Source organism: Herpailurus yagouaroundi, unplaced genomic scaffold (assembly GCF_014898765.1).
Source record: "Herpailurus yagouaroundi ecotype Mexico unplaced genomic scaffold, PumYag 29, whole genome shotgun sequence".
Taxonomy (NCBI): domain Eukaryota; kingdom Metazoa; phylum Chordata; class Mammalia; order Carnivora; family Felidae; genus Herpailurus; species Herpailurus yagouaroundi.
In genome coordinates this window covers 81,266,578-81,280,018 of record NW_024412377.1, presented here as the reverse complement: position 1 = coordinate 81,280,018, position 13,441 = coordinate 81,266,578, and the positions used below count along the sequence as shown (strand labels likewise).

The following is a 13,441-nucleotide window of genomic DNA, read 5'->3' as shown; positions in this document are numbered from 1 at the left end:
CCTTTTGCTACTTTTTACATTTTAGATCTCAATAGATATGCTCATCTTCATTTGATAGGAATTATCACTGTCATTTCCATTTGGTAAAACAGCCAAGTCCTAAATGGTACATGGAAAACCAGAAAGCATACAGTGATCATTATATTTTTTCTTTGTTATCAACATGGTTTCAAAAATTTTGCTCCTCTTCTTCCTGCAGTTTTGAAATATTTAATATGTTTCAATATATTCAATATAGGAAGAGATTGTTATGAATAGAAGCTGCTATGGATTCTGCACTAAGGTTCACTCTACTTTCTACTGTCATTTTCTTACTAATATCCTTGAAAATATAATTTAGATTATTAATGAGCAGATTTGTAATGAAGTTTGCCATGGAGGGCAACTGTTTCTTTAAAATTAAAAAATAAGAGTAAACATTTATTTAGATTTTATCCTGTTTCTTTGTTAAATTATTAAAAAAATAAATTCCCATATGAAAAACCACATTTTCTCCCTTTACTAGCATGAAAATTACTACAGAGTGTCATTAAGTTCCCTTATCTACCCTACCTTTTAAGTATCTTCCCAGGTAAGATATCTATTAAATGATTTCCTATCTGAAAACAGTAGTGCATCTTTAGTCTCCATACTAGGAAGTAATGATTTTGGATGTTATTCTCTATTAATATTAATTAAGAGTAACCTATTTACTTGAAAAGGGAAATCTTTTCTAATGTGGTCAAGTGAATAATAGACTAGGTCTTATAGGAGTATTCTCACTAAATATGTTATTACTTGAGAGCTTAAATATTACATCTTGAATGTACAGGCATTGTTGGTTTAGACAACATCTGATAGTACAGTATTAGGGTTGTTTTATATGTAACACCTTGACTATAAAGTACCTTATTCCCATATTTATAAGGGGCTTGAGAAAACTAATAAGGAGCCCTCTTAAAATGTAGCCAGGGGACAATTCGTGATTTCTGTGTTAGTAGAGGCAGACTATACTTTAAATTCGAAACCAAAAGGCTGAACTTCTATCTCAAGAAAAGGAAGAAGGGATTTTTCTTCTCTTTATCAGCAATTCAAGGAATTCTGACATTGTTCCAAAACACTTCTGAGAAATTCAGGTTTATAGCTCTTCTTGTGCTGAGCCTGGACATACTGATCTGTTGTGCTCTGTCCCCGCCAGCAGAACTGAAGAGAGGACGGAGGCTTTTCCTTGCTCCTTTGGCATAAATCACTGTAGTAATTCATATGGTCTGAGACTGAAGATTGTTTATTATCCCACCAAATTCAGTCCATATCTGTTTGATAGGGTAGACAGACCTGTGAGTTGGGATGACTTGGTAGTCAAGATATATTTCCAATAGGATATGTCTCCAGGGAATCTCTAATTCTTTATGTTACATACAGATAAGTCATTGGTGAGATATTGTGGGCCTGGAGACAATTCAAGGAAACTATCTAGTATTAGGCATTATTTTAGCCTTTGTATTCACAGTTATAACACCATGTGCGATTTGGATATGTTATCTATCCTGCCTACCATCCATGATTGGTTACCATTCTCTTTCCTTCTCAAAATTACCAGAGAAAGATTTCCTCAAACTAATCCTTTCTCCCAAATATTTTCTTACCACTGCTCTTTTGAACAAGAAGTGAAATCCAGAAGCTTAGTTTGGGTTTTGGTAATCCATTTTCAGACTAGTATATACTTCCAAAGGTTAAACAACATGTCCCTAAGCATATGCAAACATGTAGGCTAGGCTTCTACAGACAAACCCAGACCTTTGAAACAAAGTCAGTTTGAAAGTGTGCTTTCTATGCTTAGGGATACTTCTCTGCATTTGTTTTCTTTCTCCCTTTATTACTTTGCTGCATTTTATTTGGAGGTGCAAGAAAAAGGGTACATAGGAGGACTTTGGGAAGATATAACCAGGAGCAAAATGATTAGGGTTAGGTAAGAACCACTATTATATTGTCATATGTAAAAATACCTAGGGATGAATGCTCTGTGTGAATTTTAGAGCTCTTTCTCTCGTGCAATCATAAATGGTTTTTACTTGGTTGGAATTTGACCCCTACATAGCCACTAAGTTATCCTAAGAAGTTGGCAGCAATTTTAACAGAATCTTACAACCAAAATATCATTTGTCGTGTTGTGTTTCCAATACAGATGCTTGAGGCTGGACTAGAGTAAGTGTCTAGAACATATTCACTTACTTCTTTATACCAGTCATTATGAATTGGCTAAGACCTCCTCAGATGTAAAGGAGTTACAAAACTAAAAGTTGCATGGATTAATTAACCAAAGGTAAAAGGACTAGAGCAGGAAAAGGAAAAATGGGAAAACTTAACATCAGCCCCTTTAAAAACACTGGAACAAAGAAGCCTTTCCAAACCTGCAGTCAAATCTATGTATAGTATTTGACTAACACATCTGGCCACACTGGGGGAGTATGATCATTTGTGCAACATATGTCAGTGAAGGCCTGAGGAATGGAATTTAAAGCATAAGATGGGCACAATCTTTTAGAGCCAATTATAAGAACCCAAATTTAATAATAGATATATTTTTGTGGGTACAAAGGGAGCTATAAACAGGATAGAAATTGTGCCTTAGAGGAAAAGATATGTGGGATTCTTTTCTCAGTATTTACCTTTCCTCCTTCTAAAATGCATAAAGTATGAAATGACTCCCAGCATTTTTTACACTTTTCCTCTTAATGAAATTAGTCTTTTTTTTAATCACAAAGACAATGTGTACTTGTGAAAAACACTGTTACGTAGTCTACCACTTATTTGTAACTATTGGTATAAAATTTTCTGTGTATTCTTAAATTAATGTGATAATGTTGCATGTTCATACTTAATATATGATTTGCTGATTTTAGCAACTTTTTAATACAGCTAAAACATAATCATTGAAGAAAATTGAGAAAATACTGAAGAGGATTTTTTTTAAGTTTATTTATTCCAAGAGAAAGAGCACATGAGCAGGGGAGGAACAGAGAGAGAGGGAGGGAGAGAGAGAACCCCAAACAGCCTTCCCACTTTGAGCATGGACCCCGATGTGGAGCTTAAACTCACAAACCATGAGGTTATGACCTGAGCCGAGATCTAGAGCAGACACTTAACTGACTAATCCACCCAGATGCTCCAAGAAAATAGTGAAGACTTTAAAGAAAAAATACCATCATCTACCATTCTAGCACCTACAGACATGGCCACTACTTCCATCTTGGCGTATATCCCTACGTGATTTTTCCCTGTGTATATATTATGTTTAAGCAGAGAGAACAATGAAAATCATTAGTAGGGCCTAGAAAAGGATAAATAATGTGCTTTGTGAGAGATCAATTTTTTCTAGTTAAAAAGAGTCGTCATTTTGTAGGTTTTAAGAAAATCATTATTCAGGTATCTTGGCATTTTATTAGGGCATTTAATCTAGTCTTTATGTAGTGCTATGTTTTTGAGGGAGAAACACCTTTAAAAACTCTTCAGGGACAGTGTTCTCACAAGCTAGTGATTTAGCTGTTGTTAGCAAATTCTGGAAGAGTAGTACAGCATATATTGTTTTAAGGGATTATCGGTCGTGACAAAAAAGTCCATGATAATTGTGGGGAGTTGACTATGGCTGCACAAGCTCATGTCCCAGTGCCAAGAAAGAGGCAAAGTCAAAGTGCCCCGAGCTCAATCCTACCTGGCTCAGTGGGAGAGCCATACTCCAGCAGCCAGCCCAGAATCCAACTGCGTGGCTGATTTGGCAGGCTAAAAACTCTCTAAGGGAAGCTCCAGAAATTCTTTTGGACTGCAGTTTCCTCATTTTCGTTTTTAGTTCTAAATTTCAATTCATGTCTTCATTGACTGGAATATTTTTAAACCTAATTTTTTCAGGGAGGGAGCACAAATGGTGATTTTCTGAACATGCTTTTGTGCTGGCTTCACACAAGAAATAAATACAAAATTGTACAACATCCTTGGTGAGCAATTCTGTTCCCTCAAAATTCTATACATGTTGCTCCAAGATTGTCTGGCTTTCTGTGCTGTAGAGATGTGTGGGGAAGCCTAATTTTAATTTATTTTTAGAAATTCTGTTTTTCCTGTCTTAGTGCATATACAATTTTGTTGTTGTCCTTACAATTTAAAAAAATTTGCCAGGAGGTATGTATTTATCTGTTTCTCTTTATTAATTTTTTTCCTAAGAATGTCTTATTTAATTATTGCTTTTATTTTGGTTTAGCCCTCATGGCAATAAAAATCATTATCTTATTGATTTCTAACTATGGGATGGGACAGGATGCAAAATCTTTTGTCTATTATATATTGCAGAGCCTTTCCCATTAAAAAGGAAGAAAGTTTGGTAGTTAATTAAGCTTAGTAGCTGTTTTGTTTAAAAAATAACACCATGCTATATGTAGCACCCAGAACATATGCCAATAGCTATAAAGTAGAGACCTTAGGCATCATCATTCAATGAATTGTTTTATCAGAAGCTAAGGATACACTTTTAATAAATAATATGAAAATAACGTGCTTTTAAATCAAGCATCTGTGATATACAAATTGTTATGTCATTGGATAGGGAAAGGCTAGTAAAAAACAGTAAGTACTTTGCCTTTATAAGTGAGCACATAAATGTATCAACATTGTATCATATAGTGATAGTATGCCTTTCATTATAGTGCTTTGAATTTATGAGCCTAATTATCGAAGACCTTAGATCTCACCAAAATTGTCTCTGAAAAGTTGTACCTTATGGCGTATGAAATTGCAATCAAATGTTCACAAAATATCAAAGGAATTGAATAGAAGGTAAATTTACTGGCTTCAGAGTAAATCATAAGTCCTGGAAACCTGATGGACAATTGATTAAATATTATTCCTGAAATAATACTATTTTAAATTATATATTTGTTCTCATTCTTCTCTTTAGATTTTATTGGCTTCTCAAAGATAATGGCATGACTGATTGAAAAGGGACAATAACCTGAAATCATGCTCATAGCAAAATAACCAGTTTCATCTGAGGGCTGCAAATGTATGATTCTTGTCATAAAGTCAGCAACATTTTATCATACAAAAATGTGCATCATAGCTTATTTTTATTTTAAATTTTATATATTATATTTTATAATATATATATTATATATAATATATATTATATATTATATTTTATATATTTTATTATTTTATATTTTATTTTATATTTATTTTATTATTTTAAAAACAATTCATTTGTGAAAGCAAAACCTAAAGGAAAGTTGATGTCATTAAGTCTTTTATGTTTCAGTCAGCATTATTACAGAATGCTTAGTAAATGTATAGAGCAGTGTGTTAGTATCATAAAAAATTTTTTAAAACTCTATTCCTAATTTTTGTTTTGTTTTTACCAATTACTTCACGTGACTCTTATGTCACTGGTCTTCTGAGTACATTTTGAGTTACACTGAAATAATTCTTTTTTTTTTATTATTATTATTTTTTTTTTAAGAGAGAGAGAGAGATAGAGTATAAGCAGGGGAGGGGCAGAGGGATAAAGAGAGAGAGAGAATCCCAAGCAGGCTCCGTGCCTAGTGTGGAGCCCACCACAGGGCTCAGTCTCACTCCTGTGAGATCATAATCTGACCAAAATCAAGAGTTAGGAGCTTAACCAACTGAGCCACCCAGGTGCCCCAAGATAATTCTTACAGAGTGCATAGCACAGTGCTTGGCACACATAAGCATTTGTTTCTTGTTTTTTGTTCTCTTTCTCTCTTTCTTCTTTCCTTCCTTCCTCCCTTCCTTCCTTCCTTCCTTCCTTCCTCCCTCCCTCCCTCCCTCCCTCCCTCCCTCTCTCTCTCTTTCTTTCTTTCTTTCTTTGTAGATAATCTTTCCACCCTGGCCCTTGTACCTACTGTTGTCTGTCATGTTCTGGCTATAGCGTGACTGAAGCACATTAAGAGTGCTGAAGTTTCTAAGAGTCATTGAATCACGTGGGTGCCTTTGGTTGGAGCAAGTACTAACCGTGTTTTTCTCTAATTTTCGTAGGACCTTGTCTAGGGAGCTATTCCTTCCTTCTTTTCCTCTTTGTTTAATGATTCCTTTAGATTACATATTAGTTCAGTCTTCTTCATCATAAACTGTTTCAAAATATATCCTTTGAAATTGCTCAAGCTCCCATTTTATCTTCCTTTCTAACCCTCAGTGCCAAAATTCTTGTTTGAAATCATTGAAGAAAAGAGTGTCCAGAGAAAGAGGAGAGAAACCAAAAGCAGATGTTGATAAATGCCTGTGGGGGGGGGGGGGGGGGGGGGGGGGGGGGTAAGAAGGAGAAATCAGTGAACAGGTCAAAGAAAAAGCAATTAATAGGTAGGGGGACCTGGGTGTTGCAGTGTCATTAATGGGGAGACTGGAAAAAGGGTCTAGGCTGGTAATTGCAGAATTATGGGGGCTGTGGAAAGACCCTGGATTGGAGATGGGGATATTGTTGGTGCTCTTTGGAGCTGTCTCTTTTATGCTTGGGAGGGTGCTGAGTAAGTGGAGATTCTGCACTGATGACTCTTCAATGTACATGGATTTATGTAATGAACATCAGTAAAGCAAAAAAAGTTGAAATCAGTGTTCACTTATACCAAAAGAGTTAAGTGTGGCCTAGATGCATCACATGTTACAGATTTCTTGGATTGTTTGCCAGTTGTTTATAGGTAAATAGATTCACTTGTTAATTGAGTAGTATCAAGTAACAAAGACAATATTTGGAAAGAACTCGGGAGGGAATTCTAAACATATGTTTATCTTAATCATCAGGACATCAGGCTTTTTGGTTGGTTATTTACATTAAGGTTAGCATCCCTGGATTTTTTCTTTTGTAAATCAAGTCAGTCCATTCCTACATAGTCTAACTGGAGCTCAAGAGCAGAATTTTTGGACTTAAGTACATTCCAGAGATAGAGCACTCTGAAATCTGCAGATGCAACTTTGAAGAAAAAACATTTCTTTTATAGGAAATTGATCAAGTACTTTTATATTCACATTCCAATTTTGGTTTCACTTAGTACTTGAGTTAACCATTGCTTCATTGAATGTAATTTTGTGACTGGCTTTTTTTGTGCTTTCTTAAAAGATGGGTAGACTCTGGAAAATCTGAAACCAAGCATCTATTCCACTGAATAATGAAAGCTAAATAGGAAGCTGAATGACTAATGGATTTTAAAATAGTGCATTTAGAAGATAATGAAGGTTCTTAGGACCAGCTTTAGGGACAAGAGTTTGCAGAGATACATGTTAGGTATGGTGGTATCGGCCTGAATGCTAAAAACATAGTTCAGGGGACACCCAGTGGTTAAAAGGAGGAAATTCTTTGCTATGGTAATGTTCAAAAAGTGATGGAATAAAATATTTCTAGCTTTAGCAATGATGATACATTGTTGATTTTGTCTTTCTAAATTAGCATATGTTAGGGGTGTCTGTGTGTGTATTTTAAGAAGGAGGTTTGATTTTGACTTCTTATATAAATTTTCTTCAAATATTTGAAAACTTCAAAATTATGAAATTGTAAATCCATATGATTAAACTCTTCCTTTAACAAAAACATAAATGGTGTTTTAAAATGGAAAATAACTGAGAGCCTTGAATAAGAAAAACAATTCATCCTTTTTTATCTAGAAATTCTCAGTCTGAGAATTTGTTTCAAGTGCATTATCAGAGGTGTACATGATGGCACAAGGATCTTCATCACTGTATTTATAATAATGACAAACTGGGAGAGAAACAAACATACAGCAGTAATGAATTGGTGAAGTTACCACACAGATGTAGTAACTGAAGTATCTTGAACACCATGTTTCAAAGAACGTTTAGTGGAGAAAAGTGTTTATGTTAGGTTAAAAAAAAAAAGATGAAGGAATTACAATTTCACTTATATACTGTATTTATAACATTGTGAATATTTTTTTGTTTACACAAGAATAGAAAAATAACTGAAAGTAGCTGTCTTGATTGACAGAAATTTGAGTAATTTACATTTCTTTTTTCTACTTTTTATTCTAAATGTATTTTTTTAATCAGAAGGAAAAGAATAAAGATCATCAGGTTATAAAAGAATAATGAAAGTGTTTTTAACAGTGATCGGAACTAAATCTGTGCATATGTCTGCTTACACATTAAAGAGAGAAGTATTTTAGATGTGAGCCTTTTTTCTTTAGAACCCCTTAGAGATCCAGCAGCTGCTACTCCTGTGTGTGTGTGTGTGTGTGTGTGTGTGTGTGTGTGTGTGTGTTTATGTACAGAGACAAGCAAATGTGCATGTTTGACTAGAAGTGTGTCTCTTACATATGGACAGAGAATTAGGTAGCTTAAAGGGCAAGGATTCATAATTATTTTCAGTTCATAGTCCCTATGGAATCTGATGAAAACTGATCTTTTCCTCTGAAAAGTACATACATATGTGTGTACAAAACATACTCCCAAAATGTGACATACAGTTTAAGGACATTTAGAGGTACACGCCATCCCCAGCCCTGAAGGGGCAATCTTGTTGAGTAGATATATTTAGGAGGTACCATCCAATAATAATTCCCAGTTAGCTTGTTGTCTGTAATTCCACCATTAGCAACTTACTTAACCTTTGAGTTAAACATTGCTTTCTCCTGGATCCTCTTTTAAATTCTGAGTATTCCTAGGAGAGATAATATATCCATTATTAACACCTTAGTGAGAAGTATTTTGACGAGAAGATTGGTAAGGGTAGTTGAGAACTAGAGAGCATTTGATAATAATAGCTAACACAAATATAGGCATTGTACACACCCACATACATGCACCCCTCTTATAATAATCTCATTCTCCTGGTGAGGAAATTGAGGGAAAGCTTGATTAAATAACTTGTCCAAGGTTATACAGGTATTTGGTAGTGAAGTCCAGAATTGACTCAGTTTACAGAGTCAGGGCTTTTAACTACTATCTTGATAATATTCATAAAATTACCTATTTTAAGAATTCTGTCTATTTGGGGCACCTGGATGGCTCAGTCATTTAAGCACCCAACTTTGGCTCAGGTCATGATCTCACCGTTTGTGAGCTGGAGCCCCACATCGGGCTCTGAGCTCACAGCTTGGAGCCTGGAGCCTGCTTCAGATTCTGTGTCTCCCTTTCTCTCTGTCCCTCCCCCGTACACGCTCTGTCTCTCAAAACTTAATAAAAAGTTTAAAAAAAATAAAAAGAAGAATTCTATCTAAGGCTAACACCATAGACTTTCTTACTACTGTTGTCAATTTTTGTAAATCTTTCCTTCTTTCCTCCTTGTGTTGTACCCTCTTTTCATTCAAGAAGTTTATAAAGTAAGATTAAGTCATTCCACAGGAATAAAAGGCACAGCATAGGGAATATAGCCAATGATATTGTAATAGCATGTATGACAGATGGTAGTTGCACTTGTGATGAGCACAACATAACACTTGGAGTTGTTGAATCACTATGTTGCACACGTGAAACTAATTTAACATTGTGTGTCAACTATACTTTACTAAAAAAATAAATTAAAAAAGGAAGATTAAATCATTCCTATTTCCTTGAGCCTGAAATGAAGAAAGTGCATTCTCTCTCCATGGGGTCAGAAATGCAACATGGAGGAAAGCTGGGTCACAGCAGACAGAGTCAGGAAAAGGCTAGCATTGGGGCTGCTTAGCCAGACAACCACCCAGGACTAGAAAGACTTGAGTTGGCTTGGTGATGATGAATAGGTACTGAGTGGTTAGAAAATAAACACACTCAATGAAGTACAGCTACCATAGTCTGTGTTATTAAGACCATTGTGCATGAGGCATTTCCCTCAGTAAGTGAATTTCTATGCAATGAGTTAATGGTAAGATTTATTCATTATGACTTATTTATCACTGTTTCCCAGGGGCTAATATATCCTATGTATTACATTGCATTTGTGGTAGCATACATTTATACTTCTTTTGGTAATAAAGGCAACTTGTATTTATTTGTAGACTATTTACAACCATGGTATAAAGGATCATTTGTAGATAAGAGTCAAGCTTTATAATTGGTACTGTTGGGGGATAGGCCTACCCTTTTGAAAGACAATTATTTTCTAGATACTATTTTCTGATAAAGCATGTGTTTTTGGGGTGCCTGGGTGGCTCAGTCGGTTGAGCGTCCGACTTCGGCTCAGGTCATGATCTCACGGTCTATGAGTTTGAACCCCACGTCCGGCTCTGTGCTGACAGCTCAGAGCCTGGAGCCTGCTTTGGATTCTGTGTCCCCCGTCTCTCTCTGCCCCTCCCCCACTCATGCTCTGCCTCTCTCTGTCTCAGAAATAAACGTTAAAAAAAAAAGCATGTGTTTTCATGTGGAAACACAATATTTCTTGTCATTTTATAGGGTAACTGTTGAGTAATGGAACTGATTTGTTAACAAATATGTCAAAACATATATTTTAATGAGAGTTTTTATCCTGAAAACTACTACATTTCATAAAGTCTTAAGAAACCATTGATCTAAAAATGCACTGATTGAAAAATGCTAAGAAAAGAAAAACTATAAATTAATCTCTGACCATAGATTTTCTGTACTTATTTTTTTATGAAGTATAATTAATGTACAGTGTCTTATGTTTCAGGTGTACAATATGATTCAATAATTTTATACATTATTCATTGATCATCACAATAAGTGTACTCTTAATCCCTTTATCTATGTCACCCATGCCCCCACCCACCTCCCCTCTTATACTATTTTTAAGAAGCATCTGGGGGCACCTGGGTGGCTCAGTTGGTTACGTATCTGACTTCAGCTCAGGTCATGATCTCACGTATCATGAGTTTGAGCCCCGCATTGGGCTCTGTGCTGACAGCTAGGAGCCTGAAGCCTGCTTCAGATTCGTGCCTCCCTCTCTCTCTGCCCCTCCCCTGCTCATGGTCTGTCTCTCTCTCTCTCTCTTAAAAATAAATGAACATTAAAAAAATTATTTAAAAAAAGAAGCATCTGTATGTAAGAGGTATGGAAAAGGAAAGAAAATGGTGACTTCCTATCAATAAAATGAAATCCAGTGGTAACCTGAAAATTTATATAGTTAAGCTACTTCCCATTGTTCAAATAATATTGATATTAATTCTACTTTTACATTCAGAACACAAAAGCATTTCACCTTTCCATCAATATTTTTTTTTCACTAAAATCATTTGTTAATCCAGTTCAGTAGCTTTCTCATATTTACCATATATGAATCTGATTAGTTTTTGGTAGGTTCAAAAACTTAAATCTCCTTTGAGAGCATAAATTTGTTTTGCATCCAAGGATAATCAAATAATGTGTTGCAGTTTCTGAAAAAAGTTCAACAAAGAGTTTCACAAATATCTTGAGAAATTATTTGAGCATGCCAGCAGCCACATTGAACCTTTGAGGATTTCAATACTCATTTAATGCAAAAGTTCTTGTATATCTGTGTGCTCAAAAATTTTGTGACCTATAATGTCTGACTCTTAAAGGCTGTACTCTTAAGGGCTCCCCAAAGAATATTTGCTATTAGTTTGGTAGAAAGGTAGGCTATCTCCATTTTCTTGCTCTTTGGATGGAGAAGAGAATCACTGGTTTTGTGGCTGCAGGAACTCTAACCAACTCCCTGGAAGAGAAAGACATCATGTCAGCTGGGACAGAACTCTTGCCCCACATGTAGATTTTGTCATCACTGGAAGTGTTTGAGGGATGGGCATCTAAAAACCAACTTGCCCCTTTGTTCATACCCTATTTATTCATCATTCTTACTTGGATTTGTTAAGCTTCATGGATTGGTGGGTTCATCACATTTGTAAATGATTTGGTCATTATCTCTTCATATATTTTGGTTTGTCTCCATCTCTCTTCTCTTCTTTGGAGGCTGCAGTTATACACATATTAGCTGCTTGAAGTTGTCCCACAGCTCACTGATCCTCTCTTCCCTAGCCTCTAGTCTTTACTCACTGTTTCGTTTTGGGTAGTTTTTATTGCTATGTGTCCATGTTCACTAGTTGTTTCTTTTGTGATATCTCATCAGTTCTTAATCCCGGTATATTTTTCATTTCAGACATTGTATTTTATGTCTTCAGAAGTTTGATTTGGGTGGCTTTTAAGAAAATACTTTTCATGTCTCTCCTTAACTTACTTTTAAAAAGCTTTTTATTTTGAAATAGATTCTCAGGAAGTTGTGAAGATAGTATGAGAGGTCCCCTGTACCCTTCATACAGTTTTCCCACTGGTTACATCTTACGTAATTATAGTATAATATCAAAAGTAGGAAATTGACATTGGAACATGTGTATGTAAGTTCTATACCACTTTATTGCATGTATGGATTTGGGTAGCCGGCACTGCAATCAAGATACTATGCTTTTTGAACATTATATTTTCCTACCCATGGAAAATAAAGTTGTATTTTTCTGCTTCTATGCATGCCGTGTAATTTTTTATCAGATGCCAAATAGATGTGAATTTCATCCTGTTGGGTGCTTGTTTGTTGAGCTGTGTTCTGGGACACAGTTCAGTTACCTGGAAATAACTTAAGGTTTGCTTTTAAGCTGTTTGGCTGGCCCAGAGCAGCCTTTAGAAGAGGACTAATTTATCCTTCGGCAGACTCTGCCAATGATTCTGACTGCTGGGGACATACTCTATTCCTGGTCTGTGCGAGCCCTAGGGATTATACCTCTGCGCCTTCTGTGTGTTCTTTACCCAGACTTCAGGTTTCCACATGGCATGCACGTGCATGCAGATCTCTGGGGCTCTCTCTTGCAGCTCTCTTTCTGGTGCTCTCCCTGTGAACCTCTTGAGCCCCCTTGGTCTGTGGAGCTCCCAGTTCTATCTCCTGAATCCATAGAGACTGATGGTTTCTGCCTAGGTTCCTTTTCCACGTTCCACATTCCACGTTCCACGTTCAGGCAGCCTGGGAACTCTCCAGACAGAAAGTTGGAACAGCCCTAGGGCTCACCTCTCTTGTTTCCCATACAGGGAACATCATGCTGCCTGGTGTCCAGAGTCTGAGGACCACTGTTTCATTTAATTCTCTGGCAGTTTTTTAGTTGTTCAAAGTAGGAACACTCCTCACCTTGGAATCTAAATTTCCTTACATTTTTTGATCTAAATTTCCTTATGTACAAACTTCATAAATATAAAAGGGAGACAAACTTATACTTGAAAGGAGATGTGGCCCAACTTACAAACTGAAATTCCTTCATTTACTGGAAAGGTGTGTTTGTTTTGTTTTTGTTTGTTTTGTTTTTAAGAAGGAGGCTTTTTAGTATTAGCCCCGTTAAGTAGTCCTGGGCTCCTCTTAGCCAGCATTTACTGAGTAATCTTGGTATGCCTGCCTGGGGGCTAGATGCATCACATTTATACTTCCATGTAATCCCCAGAGCTCACCCAGGCCTGGGAATACAATGTGTTCCCACCAGTCAGTCACTGGGTAGAGCTCTCAGAAGGGTGTCATCTCTGT

At 36.1% G+C, this 13,441-nt stretch overlaps 1 protein-coding gene across 5 annotated transcripts in view; it reads left to right on the top strand.

The window, feature by feature from the left end:
- CAST (calpastatin) overlaps positions 1-13,441 on the top strand; it is a 110,159-nt gene that overhangs the window by 14,245 nt on the left and 82,473 nt on the right. The window lies entirely within an intron of this gene.